The sequence below is a fragment of the Mustela putorius genome, unplaced genomic scaffold (assembly GCF_011764305.1).
Source record: "Mustela putorius furo isolate JIRA1106 unplaced genomic scaffold, ASM1176430v1.1 tig00003845_pilon_pilon_pilon, whole genome shotgun sequence".
In the NCBI taxonomy this organism is placed as follows: domain Eukaryota; kingdom Metazoa; phylum Chordata; class Mammalia; order Carnivora; family Mustelidae; genus Mustela; species Mustela putorius.
Window position 1 is genome coordinate 60,054,273 of NW_025421998.1, and position 21,927 is coordinate 60,076,199.

The 21,927-nt window shown below is 44.7% G+C and overlaps 1 protein-coding gene across 2 annotated transcripts in view; it reads left to right on the plus strand.

Annotated features, from left to right (window-relative positions):
- The window catches only part of CHN2 (chimerin 2), a 295,981-nt gene that overhangs the window by 126,391 nt on the left and 147,663 nt on the right, over positions 1-21,927 (plus strand). The gene's annotated exons all lie outside the window — the stretch shown is intronic.

Sequence of the window (21,927 nt, forward strand, 5' to 3'; positions counted from 1 at the left end):
ACAACTGATTCCCTGTAAGGGACAAAGAGACTCTGCTTTCCTTGAAAAGCACAGGCTAAACCCAAGAATTGCTTCTCTTTCCACCAAGTTTAATGGGAATTTGCTAAGCACTACAGTGAAATGGTAGCGTGGATTGCAAATTATGAGGGTTGACAGCACCCAGAAGGGAAGAGTTTCACTCCTCCTGATTGTCCGTCCACACTGGCATTAAGCCTTAGATAAGGCAAGAAAAATGGTCAGCCACGGGGAACGTCTGCCCCTCATAATTGAAGATGATCTGGCCAGAAATCTTTTCTCATTTCTCTGATCACCTGTCTTTTCAGGGCTTGTCTTTTCTTCTCGGGTATAAATTATTTGTTTGCAACATTTCTGAAATGGCTCTAAGAAGATCAATAGAAATGTGATGAGGAAAGAGAATATAATTTTACTTCCCTCACTTCATTAAAGGCTGCCTATTCGCCCATTGTGTGTACTTCCTGTGGGCTTGGTAATAATGCATAGTGTGTATTTAATCTGCAGAAACTTATCAAGAAATAAGTGCATTTAATCATTGTTTGGACGATCCTAAAGCATTTTAATATGACAGTGTTTAGTCATCAGACCTCTGCAATAAAGAAAACATGTTATTTGATGGAATTAGGTAATTTAAAACTTCCTCTTGCCATTTTTAGAACAGGAACTGTTGTTCTTCGGGAAGTGAATATTTTTCTCTAGGCATTGGTTGGCGGTTTTCTGTGGTTCCTCTCTTTTTGAACTCCCAGAGCCCTCACTGTCCGGACTATTCACCTCTCCTCCTTCAGTGCCTATTTCCATGGGGGGCTAATTCTCTTTGTGTCTTAACCTGACCAGACTATAAACTTCTTGAAGGCAAGCATCACACTCCATATTTCTTTATTTCTCAAGGTGTCTGAATCAGTAGCTTCTTAGGCAGTTATAACCAGATTTATGTCTTTAATCAACTTTAATCAATGGACCCATTTCCTATTAAGATAGGGAGCTCCACCTCATTCTCTTCTCATATCAGAGATTCATCTTGAAACGTAGTATGTTTGCCAGTCTCTTTCCAAAAATGACCCCGGCTTTATTCAGCACAAGGGTCTATAGTAAAATTCTTCAGTCATGGGCGCTGGGGGTATAAAGTAGTCTGAGTATTATACCTGAAAAGCCTGATCTGAACCAGTGTTACATAAATGAATGAACTTTGCAGTGCACGGGGTCAGACTGGGTCATCTCTGTGTGAGAGTAATTGGGAATGGTTGTTACTTTTCTGAGAATCTTCCATGATTGGAGAACACAGAATGCCTCCTTTTAGGCGGATGTTTCATTTATTTATTATAATTAATAAAGGGTTAATGAAGTTGGCCTTTCTGAAACTTGTTTTTGGAATTTAATTTTGGTCCCTAATTGACCTTCAGGAGACAAACTCGTGTTCTTGGATGGTGTGTGTGTGTGTGTGTGTGCGTGTGTGTGCCTTTCTTTGTGTGTGTATGAAAAACAAAGGAGTCAATTTAGTATCTGGGACCTATCATTTAAGTTCTTAGAAACCCCATAATTGTAGGCTCATGGCATGCATATTATATAAAGAAAAATAGCCCCCTAAACTTTGAGGCATTGCTTATGCTCAGAATACATCACAAAAGAGTAAAGGAGAGGGGTGCCTGGGTGACTCAAGCCACTGCCTTCGGCTCAGGTCATGATCCTAGGGTCCTGGGATCGAGTCCTACATCAGGCTCCTTGCTCAGTGGGGAGCCTGCTTCTCTCTCTGCCTCTCCCTGCCACTCTGAGTGCTTGTGTGCTCTCTCTCTCTCTCTCTGGCAAATAAATAAATAAATAAATAAAATCTTTTAAAAAAGAGAGAGAGTAAAGGGGAGGGGGGAGTGTTGGTGATGGTGTTCAAGAGCTCAGATGAGAGCTTCTTTACACAGAGTTCCTTTAGAGTGGTATATGGTATGGCATGGGAAGTTCATTACAGATGTGAAATTATGCAGTTCCTAATGCAGTGAATGTTTATTCATTTTCTAAATTTAACCCACCAATTTAAATGCTGCAATGGGAAGTGAACTTACTGTTTTGGCCTATGAATTTGAAATTCTCCCTCCACTGCCATGTGGAACAGAGGTATGGACTCTGGAAGAAGAGCCAAGCTCCCTCCCCACCTTTGGGCAACCTATTTGACTCTATGAAAAGTGAATCAAAAGGCTCTTCAGAAAATAAAGACTTTAGTCCTATTTAGGTCTTGTTTCACAGTATTTTAACTTTTCCTCTAGTCTAGGGGATGCTGAAAGATATCTGGCAGGATCCTGGCAAGAGACAGAAGACATAATGGGCTACATGTTGAAGAGAAGCTGATGAAGGGACTTGTTCACAGAAGTGTAGGCAGGCCAAGAGAGCCAAGAGATTCTGTAGCCCCCAGGAATTGCCAGCAAGGGGGAGCTGGGAGGGCTCCAGGGTCTGAAGGGTTAACCAGAGGAAACTGTGTTACCTGAGCCTGAGGAGGGGAGCAAGAACCACAAGGAGAAGAGCCAGGACAGTGGTCCTTGTCATGGGGGGCCGTATCTGCTGGTTACAGTGCAGCACCAGAACAGGGAGAGAACCGGAATAAATACCCCAGCTTCCCTCTTCTCCCTTTTCCCCACTTCCTATCTAAGACTCCCATTAGCTAAACCCAGTTAGAAGTCAGAGGCAAGAGAGTCTGGGTAATGGAGTTCTTAGAACCTAACCTCTCCCACACGTACACACACTGAGAAGTCTCCTGGGAGACACAGGGACCACTCCTGGGAGAGAGTCTGTCTTCCCTTCAAAATCGGGGTTGCTAACCCAGTGATTTTTCATGGGATCAGCTGAGGGATAGGGAATGCAAGGGAGTGCAAGGGATGTGTCTCCTTAAGAAACCAGAATCGGGTGAAGAGTTGGTTTGTGTGAGCTGAAAAAATTATGACTGGTACAATACGACTTAGAGCCATTAAAAGGAGAAAGTGAGGGTGCCTGGGTGGCTCAGTGGGTTAAGCCTCTGCCTTTGGCTCATGTCATGATCTCAGGGTCCTGGGATCGAGCCCGGCATCGGGCTCTCTGCTCAGCAGGGAGCCTGCTTCCCCATCTCTCTCTGCCTGTCTCTCAGCCTACTTGTGATCTCTCTCTGTCAAATAAATAAAATCTAAAAAAATTTTTTTTAAAAAGAAGAGAAAGTGAAGAAAGAGCCACATGGAGTAATAGTTAGAAATGCTTGCAAGGGAGTGAGACTCTCCAGCTGAGACCCCAGCTTGGCCTCTTGCCAGCTGGGCAATCTGGGGCAAATTTCTCCAAGGGCCTCTTTGCATATTTTTTAAGTAGTAATAATGATCATGCCTACTCCATGTTCTTGGAGGGCTGAGGAAAATGTATTTGTCAAGTTCTTGGCCTGGGACGTAGTCAGCACTCAAGAAATACAGCTTGCTAGCTGCTAATCCAAGTTACAGAGAGGAAAGCTCAATCTTGGCTTGCAATGCTGGCCTGGAAGATGTCCTTTCTTCTGCACCAGGAGTCAGAATGTGGGCGAGGAAGGGCATGAGGTATCTGTGTTTATTAAAAGGAAGCATGGGCTGCCATCAGCTGGAAACACCCACTCTCTCCTCCGTCCTTAGCGCTGAGTGAGGGGCTTTCTTTTCTCTTAGATGGTGGTAGAAAGTAGGGAGCGGAGAAAGTAACTATGGAAGGATGCATGCTAGGTTCCTGCCTGGTCAGGGCTGGGCCAGGGCTGTGCAGAGCAACGCCAGACCTGGGCAAGCCGACCCAAGCTGTGTGTCCACATTCCTCCCTGGCTTCCCCCACTGGGTCCCGACCCTCTCTGTTCTGAGCCCACAGCCTCCATGGCTTCATGCTGGGGCTGCTGTTGAAAGAAGTGCCAGGGCCCTGCTCAGAACCTCATTCTGAGAAAATGACCACTCTTGAGAGAAGCAATGACAAGATCAGTGGGAGAGATACAAGCCCTTCAGAGCAGATCAAAAAGAAATTGGAGCCTCCTGAGAAACAAAGAATGCAGTAGAAGAATCTAAAGATGGAATTGGGTCCTCTAAGTGAGCTGGCTTTCCATTATATTTGCAGTTTTTAAAATAAAAACTGGAAGCAAGCTGGACGAACATAATGGCACTAGCAGATTTGGGAATTAGAAGCAGAATTTTGCTCTAAATTTATGAAACCATGGCATGGTTTCATACTGAACATGTTCTATTCCTACCACTAGCATTTTCCTGGCTGATTTCTTCTCCAGCTCTAGACTTCTTTCTGGTTTTCCAATTTATACCCCCTCCCCTTCTACCCGCCCCGCCCTCCCCAACCCACCTGCAAGCCAGCAACAGCAGACACAGTGCCTTCGGAGCAGAAAGACCTAGATTTTTAGCAGTAATGGGTAAGAGTCGAGGATGAGATGAGCGTGTGTGAGCCAGTGAGAAAGGACTCGATGATGATGTGCTCAGGGGCTAGCAGTTTTTGACATTTTGAAGATTACCTGGCCTTTGACAGTAGATTTGACCACCCTGCTCTAAGATTCCAAACATGTCTAAAAAGCCGTATGATGAAGATACTCCATCTCATAATGACTATGTCACCATACAAGATGAGTGTAGAAAATTCCGATTGATTGAGTTACGGCAGTTGACATCACAAAGCTACAATGGGGAGGAATTAGGAACATTCTTCTTGTAATTCTGTTGGGAAAGAAATGGTTTTAGAAAATGTCCATTGGATTTCATGCTTGTCACATATCTGTCTCTTAAGAGTAGAGATTAAGGTCAAAGGACTAGAGTAGAGTGAGAAAGTCAAACTCAGAAATGTGGCTCTTTGTGGACGCCCAGGAAGCCCATGCACAGGGGGACCTGTATACATACTGTTTGTATTGGGTTGAAAAGATAGTATTGACACCTTGCGTCATTTAATGGGTATGAAAGATAAGTTCTCTTAATCAGTGGATACCTTTTTAGCATACTGTGAGTGTAATAGCTTTGAAAATATTGGTGATATTAACTGCATTTAGAAAGGTATCTAAAATTCCATAGTAAAACTCTCAGTGGTGGTCAAGATCAGAGAGTATGCCTTCTTTCCTCTATTATCTATTCAGTGCAGTGGTGCTCACCAGAGTGGAACAATGGAGTCGCTCCAGGGTCCTCTGTCACTACAGTGGCACAGAGGAAAGCCTATTACAATGTAACAGATGAATTTTGAAAATAGAACCAATTCCTAAGAAGCCAAAGGTTGCATATGAAAAACCTACAAACAGCTCCAGCTGAAGGCTGAGCCTCTCCACCTAGCAAATTATTACCAGCTTGGAATAAGTGGTCTGTTAGCGCTCATAGCAACATCCGCCTCCTTCAGGAGGATACCAGTCCCTGGACTTGGGAAGCTCCACCAACTGTTTGGACCCACGCGCTGGAGATAAAGGATCTTTCCCTGCTTAATTAGGGCCTCCAAATCTAGTCGTTTCTGGCTGATTTCTTTGCTCTCTCCTTCTCCCATTTTTTGAGTTTGGACTGTCAAACCCTAGCGGCACTAGTTATGGTCCAGATCAGAGGCAGGTAAAGCCCTCCTTCCCAAATCCCTGCTGGGGAGGAGGCTTCCAGTATGCCCAGTTGTTTACCTTTTCAATCCCGGCAGCCAGGTTGTGACAGGTCACGTGGGCACTGTGAACAGTGGAGATGATTTGCCTCGCTTGAAACTTGCGCTGCAAATGCAGTCCTGACGGCTAGAATAGCCGTCTTTAAGGAGACTGATTTTTTTTCCCCCTCTACTTTGATAGTGGGCACTTGGTCACACAAACAAGTGTGAACCGAGCACCTGGTGTGTACAAAGCTCTGCTTTGGGAGGCGTTAAAGAGAGTAAGGCTGCAGGGGAGCACTGGGGTTGGGAGATCCTAGGGTGACTTTTCACTGGGACTCACACCTCAGTTTCATTCCACTGAAAGCCAGAGGACGCTGGTTTGGAGTAATCATGGTAGGGGTTCTGCCAGGAGCAGTGAGAGTGCTAGACCTAGAAGAATAAGAGAGACAGGTTGTCTTTGAAGAATCTTCCTGTGACCCTTTCCTTGCCCCTTCACAGATTGAAAGTAGCCTTTGCATGACAGGCAGGGAAAGATGGCTTTTGTTAAGGCACAAACTTCCTGTGGAAATGATTAACTAGCCTTCTTTAGAAAACATTCTTTGGTCAGAAACACTCACCGTATGAGCCAAGAAGTTTCCTTCCTTCTCAGGAGGCCTGAGGTGAAACCAATATCCCAACTGTTCCCTTTTATCTCTACCTTCCTTGCCTTCCACATAATACAGAGTCCGGCAAACTCCTACTCATCCCTCACTGCCCAGCTCCAGCATGGTCTTCCCTGTGAAGTCCTCCTCATCACCTTCACTCCCCGCTGCCAAGAGCCTGGCTCTTCCTTCCTGTTGGCACCTGCACACATCCTTCCTCTAGACACCATTCCATTCTCTTCCATCTAAAAGTGGGGGCTGCTAGAGGGAAAGAAATTTGTCTTACTCATTTACACATACCCAGCACCTAACCTGGGCCCGGGAACACAGTGCCCGGTAAATGTGTGCTACCCAGACACATTAGCGAATTGACAGATGATCTTTTATAAAGCCACACGTGTGCAAATAGACAATCCCTCCTTAGGACAAGGCTGCTGGAAGTAGATAAACAGAGGCGGCAAGTACAGACAGCCTTGGACAGGAGGATAATATTAAGGAAAGATTTGTTTTAATATTTGGTTTCTGATTCTGGTAGTAGAAGCAGGAACTTTCATATACTGTGATTAGGAAGACAAATGTGCCACTGTGCAAACAGCCAGAGGATATGACTCTCCCGCCAGCGCGCGGTACCGCTGTCCCAAGTGCTATGAAGACAAGCAAGGCGAAGATAACAGCAGGGCACAGGAAGGGGGGTTCTATTCTTCTTGCTCTGTTATGTCATGTAAACACTTTCTCCTTCAGAGCTCCCAGGGAACACTTGTTGTTTGTCTTATTCTTAACCCTTTCCTTGTCGCCCCGCCCAGGCAGTCACCCGCCTTGGCTCAGCGGGGGCAGGAAGGCTTTCTTCCTGCCCCCGTTGGCTCAGGCCCTTGGCTTACACAGGATAAGTGCACATGCTCGCAGAGCTTGATGGTGGGCTCGAAATCAGCCTCTTGCAGGTCGGGAAGGATGGGTTCGATGATGGAGAGTTCGCTCTGGTTTCTCCTTTCTGTGCACCGCTGTTGCACTTCCTGCATTGTGTCTGTTGCTTTGTGGTGTGGCTGGTGAGATGTCTGACGTGGGGTGTGTATGCGTGTGCCTGTGTGTGCGTGTGTGTGTGTTTGGGATCTGTAGAAATACTTTCTCTGTTAGACGTTGCTTTTAAAGCAAGTGATAAAAAACTACAGAGTGCTGAGACCCAGGAGAAAAGCAAAGCTTGAAGTTCCGGTTCTCAGGAGGCTTCAAGTATCAGTCAACCCAGCTACAGCCCCGAGAGACAACCTGACTGGGCCTCATCTATTTTTGTTTGGCTGACAGGAATAGGTAGAGTTTCCACTAGTTATACATGAAGGCAGAATTAATAGAATCTTAGACCTAAGTAAACAGGTTTAACACTGCGAATAGAATGTATTTAATTCTTGTGAAATAGGTAGGTCAGCCTTCCCAAGATGACCACTGGGAGCACATTGTATTCTTTTTATGCGGTACAGAGAAGTTGGCCGACTTTGAGCAAGATACAGCCCTCCTTTGGTCCTCAGATTCCATTATCCGTAAAATGGGATAGTAACGCCCATCTTTCAGTGCTGTTGGGGAATCCTATGTTAACAATATTTACGAAGGATCAGAATGTAGCAGGGCTCAGTAGGAGAAGCAGGACTCTGTAGTGGAAAAAGCTGAACAGACCTAGGTATGACTATTCAGTTCTACTACCTTTAACCCTGTGACTCTGGTCATCCTCGTGGTTCTGTTTATTCACCAATACAATGAGACTAATAATATCTATTTTACAAACTTGTTATGAATATAAAATAAGGCCATACATGAAACATGCAAGAACATAGTGTAAAGAAAACCTTTCAATAGTGGTTAAAACATCTATGTCTATGTTTATGATATAGCCCCAAAATTATCTCTCAGAAAGGAGAGTGTCATCTGAAATTTTATTTTATACCAAATCTCTTGTATTGTAGGGTTTCTCAATTCCTTTATTTTGAACACCTACCTACTGTCTGGAAAAGACATACAGACCTGAAATTGCCATAATCAATGATAGTTTTACCCCCTTATAGAGGTCACCTAATGAAATCCTTTTTAAAAAAGGAGGCTAAGTGATGCCTGGGTGGCTCAGTTGGTTGAGTGGCTGCCTTCGGCTCAGGTCATGATCCCAGCGTCCTGGGATCGAGTCCCACATCGGGCTCCTTGCTGGGGGAGTGGGAGCCTGCTTCTCCCTCTGCCTCTGCCTGCCACTCTGCCTGTGCTTGTTCTCTCTCTCTCTTGGAAATAAATAAACAAAAATCTTTTTAAAAAATGAAATAAAATAAAAAGGAGGCTAAGAAATTTGCCCCAGATACACTCACAATTACGGATGTTAAATGTAATTGTACATAAACCTTTTAAAAGATTTTTCTTTTTCTTGCTAATCCCATGGATATAAAAGGGTATACAGTGAAAACTAGATCTCCCTGGCCCTCCTGACCCTCAGAGCCCAGCTCTCCTCCTGGGACAGTTTCTTCCAGGGAAGGCTTGGGCCCTGGCCCCACGGTGCTGGCTTTCAATTGTAACTTCTTAGAGAGATTTCCAGAACCGTCACCTCATTCCTGTTAGCACCTTCCTATTTTCCAACCACAGACTTTTTAAAGATTACTTTAAAAGGCAGCGAGACTCTGTGGGTGTGCCATGGAGACCACCTGCAGGACGAATGGAAAGCCAGCGAGCTGCTCGCATGTCACGTGAGCGTGTGGCAGGGCCAAGAAGCTGTCCAGGGGCAGCAGCCTGCATGGACTTTCACAGTTTTTACTCTGAAAAGGCTAATGAGAAAACCGTATGATGTGCTTTGGGAAAAAACATTTAGGTGACTCACAAAGTGCCAAAGATCCATGTGGAAAATTTGAATTGTTCCACAAAACGCAAACTGATGAAAAGCAGTATTGCTAAATTGGTGGATCGTATTGTACCTGATTTTAAATATGCATGTGTAATCAAATGAATGAATTAAATATTACAAGTAGACACCTGATAATTTCATTGCTATCTCTACAAGGGCAAATATTCAGAAACTTTTGGGGAGGTCTGCTCATTAGGAAAATGGAGCCTGCCTTCCGTTGCAGGTTGCTTGAGGCCCATTATCTAGCAGTCCTCTTGTAAACGAGCAGAAAAAAAAAATAGACATGGGCTAAAATGTCACTTCTATTACCAAGGGCAGACAGGAGGCTCATTAGCTGGTTGACCTGCTAACCACGGAACCCCAGCATTTAGCAGGCTTACCTGTCCCCAGGTGCCACAGAGCCAGAACACCTGCGAGGCAGCCCTCCACCTGCCAGGGAGTGCTCCCAAGCACTGGCACAAAGCCAAGAGATAAATCACTTCCATCTCCCCAGGACACAATACAGGCCCGGATAGAGGCCAAGGGTTCACTTGCTGAGGGACCTTCCCAGGCCAGGAGTGGAGAAGGAGCCCCCCTCCCCCACTGAGCTGGTATATTGGGGCATAAAGCAGAGCTTCTCTAGACTACTCCTCACCACTTATATAAGGCATGTGAAGGGTTTGTTCCGTGGCACATGAAGGGTCCTCTAGTTTCCTCGGGATTTAGATTTTGACCTCCACGTCAACTGAACAGCTCTGATCAGAGAAGCCAGGGTGGCAACATGGCAGCTGCTTCATGACTGAGAACGTAGGGAGTCCTGGGGCTGTCCACCAGGAGGCCCTGGGGGCTTTCTAGCCCAATCTCTGTCTTTCCAAATGAGAGAACTAAGACTCATGGGGGAGCATGGCACATCACCCAGGAAACTGAGAGTGTGGAGGTTTTCTCTATTATACCGCTTTCCATAGTTTACTTTAATGACTTGTTTAACGTTTGCCTTCCGTGCTGGACTGAAGGCACCCCCGAAACAGGGACTGGGCTTGCCTTGCTAATGGCGGCGTCCTTATCCTGCAACACAGCGCCTGGTACAGAAGTGTTTGCTGAAAGGATGGATGGATAGATGGGTGGGTGAGTAGATAGATGGGGAACGTGTGGAGAGATGATTGAGGAAAATTGTGAAGATGTGAGAGAAGGCATATACAGGACCCACCTCAGAATCTGGAATGTACCAGGCACTTAAAGATTCCTTTCCAGGGTTGGTAGAAGACCTTTCTTCCTCTTCTTTCTCTGCACTAGGCCTTCCTCTTTTTGACTCTGAGTATAATATGGCCAAGAAATCTTTCTTTCCTAGCCAGTAGTGACATTCATTGCCAGGACCATGATGTGTGAGCTGCTTTCATGAGAATTTAGTCTGTCACTGCCACGACCACTAGCTATCCGAAGAGACACCAGTGCCCACAGTGAACTCAGAAAAGATAGTATTACAACAGGAGAAGAAAGTGTCTCCTCTGAATGGTAGGAGTAGAGCTGGCTGGAGGTATAGCTGACTAGTCTCTAAGGAAGAAGATATGCCTCCTTCGGGAAGGAGATGAATATAAGAATAATTGTCAAGAGGGTTCCTGGGTGCCTCAGTCAGTTAAGCATCTGCCTTTGGCTCAGGTCATCTGGAATCGAGTCCCACATCAGGCCCCCTGTTTGTTGGAAAGTCTGCTTCTCCTTCTCCCTCTGCCTGCTGCTCTGCCTACCTGTGCACTCTCTCTCTCTGTGTCAAATAAATAAAATATTTTTTTTAAAAAAAGAATTGTCAAGAGATGACTGACAAGAATCCCTCTTCCCTGTTCATTCCAACAGCACTTTTCAGTCTGACCTTGCTATATAACGTGTCACTTTTCTACCTTGTGCCATGGTCACGTGCACATGTGGCCAGGAGCCGGACACCAACACTTCGTGCTTGGTGAATGAATGAATGAAGTGATGTGTTTATTTCACCTCCTAACTGATTCCTTCTGGTCGGATTCTGCATCTCGCCTTCATAGCTCCACCAGTGCCTAGTGTACTACTTTGTGCCAAGTAGGCTGTAAGCTCTAGGTAAATATTTGTTGGCTGAATAAATGAATGCCCTAAAGGGCTTCTGGAGGAAAGCCAAGAAGAAATTCCTCTGATGAAAAGAATTTGTAAAGAGGCAGGCAGATGCTGGAAGGGAGAATGTGGGGGCAGGGGTTGTGGGAGGAGAGACAGGCCTCTAGGCTGAAAGGAGGTAGTGGGTGTGCGGTGGTCTCTAAAGAAATAGCAGAGGAGGAATGATAAAGGAGGAAATTAGCCACTAAGAAAGCTGCTCCATCCTGCCTGGAGGAACCTGCATTTTGTAGAAACTTTGGGCAAGGAAGTAGGGAGAGAGGGCACCAAGGGAGAAGATGGCCTGGGATAAGCAAGTGGTTTGGCAAGAAGTAAATGATGGTGATATCCAATGATACTCAAACTACAGCTCCTGTGTCTTTCACTTCCCCTGGCCCTCCGCCCGGCCCCTTACTGGAGGGAGCTATTCACCTCCACCTCACAGCCATACCTCCCAGAAGAGCTGTGCATACTCACAAATTCTATTTAACACTCACATTCACTTACCCCATTGCACCCACCCACACTGCATTGCACGGTCCTCCAAAACCCCCTTGTTGCTGAAGCAGTGGGTCCTTATGCTTATCTTGCTTAAACACCTTCCGACATGACTGGCCACTTCTCCCTTTCTAAGTGTCCCTGGTCTTGCCTTTGATGTCAGCCCATCTTGTGGCTTTTCCCCTTATCTCTCTGGTCTCTGGTCAGTCCCCTCTTCCTCTCAAGCTTTAACTGTTGGTGCTCCGTGGGGGTCTGTAAAGTGCCTTCAGTCCTCACTCTGAATGTGTATCCGAGGTCACGTCATCTACTTGAATGGCCATAGCAGCATGTTGGGGCTTCCATTTCTAGATCACCAGCTCAGTTCTCTCTTCTGAACTCCAAGCCTCCTAGATTCGTTCACTTGGCTGTCCCATGGGCATCTCTTTCCAACGGGAAAAAGCCAAGTGCGTCGCCATCTGCCAGGCCTGCTTCTGCTCTGGTCTGCCCTATTTCTGTGAATAGCATCACTCTCCGTCCAGTTGCTTATGCCAAAACCATTTGTCTTCTTCTGCTCAAGACCAGTGTGATTCTTCTCTCTTTTCCTTCTCTGTCCACAACCAGATCATCACCAAGTCCTGTGGAGTCTACCTTCTCAACACCTTTTGAATCACCCCATTTTCTCCATCTCCCTTGTCACCACTCGAATTTCGACCACTAGTGTCACCTGCCCAGCTCCCTCATTTCCCCCCTTATCTTCCCTCCCTTCCGTCTTCTCTTTGCCCAGTCCTGTGTCACACTGTAACTGGAGTCATCTTCTGAAAGTACAAATTAGGTGCTGTGTCCTTCCTGCTTTTATTTCCCTTTCCCTCTAAAACAGAGGTAAGCCCTTAGCATGGTTTTAAGAACCCTTAATTACCTGGCACGTTTATCTCTCTAATTCCTAGCTACTCTGAACCCTACATATATACACAGAAACACACAGACACAGACACACAGACAGACACACACACACCCCATAGTCCCTGTGATTCTGCTAACAGACTGAACCACTTCTAGCTGTCCATGCCATGTTCTGTTTTGCCTCTGGTCCTTCCAGGCCATTCCTTGGTCTGTGAATCATACTCCATGAGCCCATTTGTTCACAAAGAAACTCCTTGCCATTGGCTCCTATAGTAGATGTCTGGTCAAAACAGCATCTCCTGGACTAGGTGTAATTTGCTATGGTACTGACAGTTAGTTATGCTTCTCTCAGTCTTTGAAGCCCATAAGCCTTGATAGTTAAACTCTACTGCCCTGGGACTACTCTTGAAGGAGCTCTAAACAGGGATGCTCAAGGCCATGGGTATTGGCCAAGGCATGGGAAGGGCCTTACTGTCCTAGCCCCAATCAGCTGCCAAAGGTTGGGAGCTTCTGCCATAGACACTCCTCCTATACAACCTCTTGCTGGAGGATTGCCTCTATTTGTTTGTATCCCTTAATGGAATGTGAGTTTTGAGTCAGGGAACAATGTCTGTCTTTCACTCATCCACTGTTTATTGAGCATCTGTATACCTTGGGATACAACATTTAGGGCCATTCCTGTTGTGCTGTCTATGCCCAGCCGAGATGAGTTGGGGCTGAACCCAGCTTGGACTCCCATCACCAGGCCATGTGCTCTGGCTCAGGGCTCTGCCTCCCAGAAGAAGCATCTTCTCACACAAAGGTGCCATCCAGCTGCCAAGCTATCGCCAAGCCTGCTTGAAAGGGGTGCCTTTTTCTAATTCACAAAAGGTACTCAATAGGCTAATGGTGACCCAGGCATCAGAGAACAAGAGAAATGAGCCTCTTGCTCTCATAGTACTGTCTGTCTGAACAAAGAAAGAAGTAAGCACATAGTAAAAATGGTTCAGATGGTAAAAAGACTCTGCAAAGAACCAGAGGCTATCTGAAAGACAGCTTTAGATAAGATGGTCCAGGAAGATATCTCCAAGGAGCCAGACATTGAAGCTGAGATCCAGATGATAATTAGGCTGGCCATGTGGAAATCAGAGGGAAGAAACTGTGTGAGATCTCTAAGAGGGCAATGATCTTGATGGTTTCGAGGACGGAAAGAAAGGCCAGAGTGGCTGAGGTGTAGTGAGCCAGAGAAGAGAGAAACAATGACCAGGGAGAGGTGGCCAGGGGCCAGATCCCGCAGAGCTCCAGAAGCCTACTTGCCTCATTCACTGAGGTGTCCCCAGGGTCTGGCTCACTGTTTGTATTCAGTAAATACCTGTTGAATGAAAGACACTCACCATGCTCTGCATAGAGAACATTGGCCCAGAACTGAAGCTCCACGTGGCCCCAGTGCCCTCTAGTGACCACAGTCTCCAGCCCAAGGCCCTCAGTAGCTTCATCATCTTCAGAAAAATCTCAGCTTAGCCTTGTCCTTGGGGCCCAGCCAAGTGTCTGGAATTTTATTAAATTAACTTACTACTTTCTTTTAGTTTTAAGAATTTGTCTTATTAATTATTCTCTGCAAGTAGGACTAAATCAGTGACAAAAATCCCTGACGTACAATCCACAGTGAGATGCAGACCAGGCCTTCCTTCTTTGCCCAGGCAAGCAGTTTTCAAAGTGAATACCTGGATGTCCAATTTCTCAGGGGAGTGCAGGGAGCCTGTAGAGGTGCCAAGCATTAGAACACTTGTTTCTGTATTCCCTAGGCAGTGTGACAACGAGAAAGCTATCTGAAAGACAGCTCCTCCACATTTCCAGTTAGGAAGATCTCCAGGTCATCACGCAGCTCAGGTGTGGCCCTGTTTGGCCACAATGGCCTGACAAGACCACAGCCACAGGCTACATGCTCTGGCTTCCACAGAAGTTCTGAAGACTCAAGCTTTTGGGCATGATGTGACTGTTGGGGGCATTTTGAAATGTGGGCACAAATGTGGCATCCTGCTCATCCTATCATTGCTCAATTTCATTTGGATCCCAACCCTTTCTGGGCCCATTAAGCTAATCACCCAGCAAATACTGTTGATCTCATTGTGAGGCTGTCCCATGTCTGATAGAGAAAGCTGTTTTCCACCCAACTTCCCCAGAAGATGCTCCGTACCTGTAGCCTATTTACAAATGTGTATATCAAGAAATCAAGAACAACAGCTGAGACCTGGCCCTTCTGGACGAGGGGATGGCCCTCTATTCCCAGTGATGCCCCCTCCGCCCCCATATAGTAATTTATGCAGCTTTGCTTGAAGGATTCTTAAGGATGGGTCCTCGCCAACATTCCTGGGAGAACATTCTCTAAATTGGTGAATCTTTGACTGCTCGCCTTTTCCAGAGGCCCCACATGTGTTTTTCTGTTGATCTAGTCACACGCCACTGAGCCCACCAAAGGAATCTGGCTCTTCTTGAGGTTTACAAGGGCTTCCTACTTAGTTGTCACTTACTCGAGTGTAGCACATGGCATTCTCTAAATTTTCTTCATTAATCAGTCCCCAGATTCCTTTACACTTGCTCCTCAGGTGATTGCATCAAGTCAACGTATTTCTGGAGCTGAAGAGGCCTGGAAGAATAGAGCCTTCCAACTGCAGCTACCAAAATGAATGGGATTAATGTGTTTCCACCTCACTCCATGGCCATATGTTTCCACAGGTTCACTCTGAGGAACGTTCCAGGCTTCCATTTGCTTTCCTGCAAAGGCACACTTAGGCTTATCTGTGTATTTTCTCACTGAGTCTTAAATGTACAAAAATTAAAACGTATATTGGTGATAGCCAGTGTTGGTGAAGGTATGGGGATACAGGCATTCGTTCACACGTTGCTGAGAGTTCCAACTGATACAACTTTGGAAGGCCAGTTTTTAAAATTTACTTACAAAAGAGAGCAAGAGAGAGAGAAAGAGCAGGGGGAATGGCAGAGGGAGAGTGAGAGAGAGAATTTCAAACAGACTCCAAGTTGAGCACGGAGCCCAGCACTGGCCTTGATCTCATGACCCTGAGATCATGACCTGAGCTGAAACCAAGAGTCTGACACTTAACCAACTGAGCTGCCCTGGTGCCATGTGGAAGGCTATTTTAACAGCTTTTGAAACAAAAAATATAAAGACCCTTACTCAGGATTTAACATATCATTGCAGCTTTGTTTTTAGTAATGGAAAATTAAAAGTAGCCTAAATGTTCATCCTTTGGAAACTGTGATAAAGGAATCAAATTCATTTGGGTATTACTCATGGAGTAGAATACCAAGCCACATGTAAAAAATATATATATAATAATAATAATAATGCCAGTACAGATCTCTGCATACTGATGTGGGAAGATGCCAAAGGAATATCATGAAATTCAAAAGCAAATTGCAGAACAAAGTATGTGATGGAAGACCATTTAAAAAAATTTTTATTCCAGCCATTTATAAGCCAGATTTAGACAGAGTCACATAAATCGATCAATGGTGTTTTTTTCTGAGGTAGGCGGCTTTCTAAGATAGACATTTTTCAATTGTTGGAATTTTTCTGTTTCTCCACAGTAGGTGTGTATTCCTTTTTAAGTTCAGTAAAAACAGTAGAGATGGTAAGTTATTTTTGTGATGCTTTTGATCGAGAAAGATGAGTTTTTATGGTGCATGCTCTCCATGGCCCCTGTTGTCCTCTCCTTGGGCCTCAGCCATGGAGAAGCTTTCCATGCCCTGACACCGCAATTCTTCTTCCTTCCCCGAGAGTTCAGGATGGCAATGCGTCTTCTCAGGGTGAGTTACTTCAGCACAGAAGGTTTTTGAGATGACTTTAAAGTCTTAGCACGCAGGCCCCTTTAACCAGCTTTTCTTTGCTTTGCTTTTTGTTTAATATGTTTGGATTCTTTATAGATTATTTCATGCAAGTGGTCTTAGGATCTACTTTTTTAAGATTTTGATCATTTTCTAAGCATTACATCTTTTTTTCCCTCTCCCTCCACCCCCTCTTTAATGAGAGGAGATCTCTGCTTCCCAGCCTGCTTAAAATTGCTCATTAATGTTGATTTCACAAAATTTTTAAAAGAGGGCCAAGGGGATTGGACATGACCTTTTGCTACAGAAGCCCTTGTGTCTTTTCTTTCGCCTTCCCTCTTAACTCTTCCTGAACTAAAACTCTATACGCTACCTGTGTTATTGTAAGGATTATTTTGGTTGGGTCTTTTTCTTCTACTTTATTTCCAGGGTGGTGATTGATTGATTGGTTGATTGATCTGAAAGACAGAGAGGACATGCAGTTGAGTAGGGCAAAGCGCAGACTCCCAGCCCAGTGGGAGCCTGACATGGGGCTTGATATCAGGACGCGTGAGATCATGACCCATGAGATCACAACCTGAAACAAAACCAAGAGTCCAAGACTTAACCAGTGGAGCCACCCAGGCTGCCCTAAAAATAAAATCTTAAAAAAAGAGATAGAGAAACAACCTAGCATTCCAATGAATTTATTTCTCATTTATTTAAATTTTTACACAAACAATATGATCAGAAAATTAGAAAATGCAGGTGAGCAAATGAAAAGTAGAAATCACCTGTATTTTCACTATCAAGTATAGCTACTGTTAATAATTGGGTTTATAGTCTTATAGATCATTTCTAAGTGCATATCTTTTTTCTGAAACTGGGACTATATTTAATAGACTGTTTTGTAACCTGATTTACTACTCAATGTTACCATAAATATTTGCCCATGTCATTAAAGAGAGAGAATGATAGCAAGCATGGAGTTTACTGCATTCCAGGCACCAGACTAAGTACTTCATACATATTAGCCCATGCTCTCCTCACAACATGCTGTAGGTTGGGCAGTATTCTTACTCCCATTTTGTAGATAAGAAAAATTGAGGCACAGAGAGATGAGATAAATCGGCTAAGGTCAATCCGCTGGTAAATGACAGAACTAGGTTTTGAACCTAGATAGTCTAGCTCCAGAGGTCATGTTGTTGACCACGAAACTCTGACCCACACCATTCTTTTCACATCTCTATTATAGGATAATTTATTTAACCACTTCCTCTTTCTGAACAGTTAGATCCACTGTTGTTCACAAAGCAGCAATGAACACCTTGTTCATGTATTTACCTGTACGTGTTCATGTACAGCCTTAGGCTAAATTCCCTTGGATAGAATCGCCAAGTCCAAGAGTTTACATACTTTTTAAAAAAGTTCCGATGCCAATTAGTCAATATTTTTAAGCAATATATTTTCTAAGTCTTTTTGACCCTTTTTGTTCTTTTCCAAAAGTGTGTAACTGTCTTCTGGGTTCAGTGATAGTTTTTTGTTTTTTGTTTTCTTAAAACACGGAGCTTCTTCCCTTCTACGTCCTCCCCCTTCCTTCTGCATCGTACTCATTTCTCTAAGACGTTTAACATAATAATACAGTTTCCACAAGTATTAAGCTTTATGGTGTCAAAGTTCTGGTACCTTACACCTCCCTCACTGTAATTCTTTGATGGGGTTCTGTACACAGATGGAATGCTGCCCACCCTTCGATTTGAGGTCAATCTTTCATTCAGCTCTTTTTTTCCCCCTTTATTTAGTCTTTCAAGCTTTACAAGAGTCAAAGTAACAAACCTGTTATGCAACATATTTTTTTTCCTGATTCAATACATGTAAATGGGGTGAATGTGTCTGGCCAGGATGGCTGATGTGTCAGAAACTTGGAAGACAGAGCTTGTGGCTCTCCTCTCACTTGGGCCTTGCTCTTGCTCTATAACCTTGAGAAAGCCACTTGATCGCTTCTGTGTTTCATTTTCCTCATTTGCCAAATGAGGACGGTGAACCAAATGACCTAGAAAACCTATTCCCGGTTTGGGGGTGGGGGGATTAAAAAAAGTGTCAGGCTATCCAAGTGTGAAGTAGAGCTTTGAAAAGTATTATGTGAACTTGGGGCAAATGTGCACGTGGGTGGGGTAGGGTTGGAGGCAGCTAAAGACGCATTTCAACATATTAAAAATATTTTGTGCCTTGTGTCTTGACCGAGGTCTCCTAACTGTGCTTTAGTGGTTTGTGAAACATGTCTCTAAGACCAAGGTAATTATAGTTGTTCCACTGAAGCATGACAAATGGCCTCTCACTTTGAATTCTTTAATAGGAGAGAAAAACCTTCCATGACAACAGCCCTGGAACTTAATTACAGGCCCCAGATCCAGGGTAAGAAGAGAGAGAGTCGAGGCTGTGGTCTAGGGGCAGGAGACTACCTGCAGAGAACCAGGACAGGCTGATATAACACTGACAACAACACGATGAGGGCATCAGTGGGGCTACACCGAGAACTCGGCATTGGCCAGGCGCTGTCCCAAGAACTTGAAATCTGGTATCTCCTTTAATTCCCACAGTGACCTAAGAGATAGTTTGGGAGGTAGGCACTTTTATTTCTTCTGTTTTATAAAGATGAGTGGCGGGAGGCTCTTGAAGGTAAGTAACCAGCTTCGAGTTATTCAGCCGGTCATTGATCAGAGGTGAAATTTGAACTTTGAGAGTTTCCTTACTTAACGCAGGCTTTTTGGGTGCCCGTTACATGCCAGGCATCCTTGTGAGGGCTGCAGATGCACAAGGGAATGAGGCAAAATGCCTGTTTATATGGAGTTTGGCTAATAGCGGGATGAGCCCTGTGATAACAAGCCAACAGATCAATAATTTCAGATGGCAACAAACGCTATGAAGGAGAGTGACCAGAGCTGGGGGAAGGCTGCTTTACACAAGACTGTCAGGGAAGGCCCCGGGGGGTGACATGTGAGCCGAGCCCAACATAATGGAGCAAGTCAGCCATGCAGAGACGCAGTGGGCCCTCCACAAGGGTGATGGCCGGGGGCGTGGGAGAGCTTGGCTTGTTCTAGGAACAGAGAGAGAGAGTTAGCATGTCTGGGTATGTGTAAAAGGACAAGATGTCTGCAAAGAAGTCAAAGAGGCCGGTGGGGACTAGATGACACAGCACCTTGTGGGCCACAGTAAGAGGTTTGTATATCTTATTCCAAATGTAGAAGGAAGACACTACAGAATTTTAAGCAGGGAAGCGTGATCTCCAGTCTCTCTAGGCGGCCTTTTTCACCTCTGTGTAATATTACTAACAAGGAGCAACTAAAAAGGGGTGAATTATTTCTGTAGCATACAGCGAAGCCTAAATGAAAATTATAAAGTCAGGGGCCAGTGTTTCAGATGAAACAAAATTCTTGTTGTTGTTGTTGTTTTTCCACAAAACAACAGTACTGTAATGGACAGGGAGGAAGAGATCCTTTAATCTAAACTTCTGACTTCAGTTAAGAAGACCTTTCGGGGGCGCCTGGGTGGCTCAGTGGGTTAAAGCCTCTGCCTTCGGCTCAGGTCATGATCCCACATGACCCACATCGGGCTCTCTGCTCCGCAGGGAGCCTGCTTCCTCCTCTCTCTCTGCCTGCCTCTCTGCCTACCTGTGATCTCTGTCTGTCAAATAAATAAATAAAATCTTAAAAAAAAAAAAAAGGCCTTCCGGGCACATCATTGGCTCAGTCAGTTAAGCATCCAACTCTTGATTTCGGCTGAGGTCATCATCACAGTTGGTGGGATCGAGTCTCACATCGGCAGGCTCCATACTCAGCCGCGAGTCTGCTCGAGATTCTCTCATTCCCTCTTCTGATGCCCCTACCCCTGCCCTCTCTCTCTCAGAAAAATAAATAAATCTTTTAAAAAATGACAGAAGACCTTAGGAGAGCCAAGAGGAGCATCTGAGCTCCATTTAAAACCTGTGTAAAGAAGACTGCTTCTTCTCTTTGGGAACCTTCCATCAATGTGCCGAGAATTGCACTCTAGATACTGACCATTCTTTTTTTTTATTTTTTTTTTAAGATTTTATTTATTTATTTGACAGAGAGAGCAGTCACAAGTAGGCAGAGAGGCAGGCAGAGAGAGGGGGGGAAGCAGTCTCTCCGCAGAGAGGCCGATGCGGGGCTCGATCCCAGGACCCTGAGATCATGACCCGAAGGCAGAGGCTTAACCCACTGAGCCACACAGGTGCCCCGGTACTGACCATTCTTGAACACGACTTGGGTCTGGGGATTATGCTCGCCAGAACAAATCTCATCCAAAATAATAAGACATTATAGCTTTGTTTAGATGACATCTCAGGTATTTGCATTTCTGTGCAGTATGGTTTGTGTGTGTGTATCTTTCTCTTTGAAAAATATTTTTGAAAGTGCCATCAACATGTTAACATACAAGACCTTATTTTTCTGGACTTGGCAACTTGATTTATTTTATTTGAATGCTTTCTATAAACAAATACTCCTGTTAATTCATTAAAACTGGTTTATGTCATATATAGGGTGAAATTAGTGGCTTGTTTGGGTTTTAACAGTTGGAAGAAACTATTCTACTTTGGCAGAACTATAAGAAATTTCACTTTTATTGGCAAACTAAGTTTGAATAACAACGCGAACCATCATTAACACACTGTATTTGTGTGTGCATGTGTTTGGGTGTTTATGCATTGGTAGGTTCCCGACAATACAGACCTAAGAGTATGGAGTTATTTGAATGAAACTATATTTGGAGGCATTTAGTTACCTCTGTGATCGGTGGACCCCAGAGAGCAAGACATTAATTGTGAAAGAATTTCATTTAAGCTACACAGCTATAATTAAGTAGGATTTGGGGAAGTTCACCACTCTTGTGTTAGTTTTTATACAAACAGCATATTTGTTTCTCGGGAGGGGAAAAATTCTCAAACTATCTCGGCGCAAGAGGTCAGAGAAGATCTAGTCCTTGGCACAAAAGTGGTATGTGACAGTAGCATCAGGACACGGGGCAGTTGGGAGGATAGCTGTCTGATGCTTTGGGGGTGCAGGGTGATGAAAACAGTTCCCTCATATAAAGGTGCTGAATTAGAGAACTCTTATGGTTCCCCCAGCTCAGCATTCTGTGATATCCAGAGGGAAAGGATTGTCCCCTCTGGCTGTACAAACTACAGTACGTTTTACCAAGGCCTTATGCTACAAGCTCAGGACAGCTCTAATAACTCCGTCGGAATTATAAATTCAGCTGTCAGCACTGGGATTGTTGAATCGACCGAACAAGCAGATTTTCTCCCATTGTCTGTTTTCTAGATTGATGAATAACAATTTCGTCCTCTCCATTTTGTTCTCACTCTTTCACTCTGACACTTCTGATTGCTGAGAGGTGTTCTAGAAATTTCCTAAGTCATACACTGGAGTAAATTCAAGGAGATAATGCGATTCCAAATGAATCATCGGTGCCTCTGCTGTCAGACCCAGTCATTGTAGGAGTTCAGTTGGTGGAGTTGCACAACTTCCCAGATTTAATATTACATACTTGCCACTTTACGTC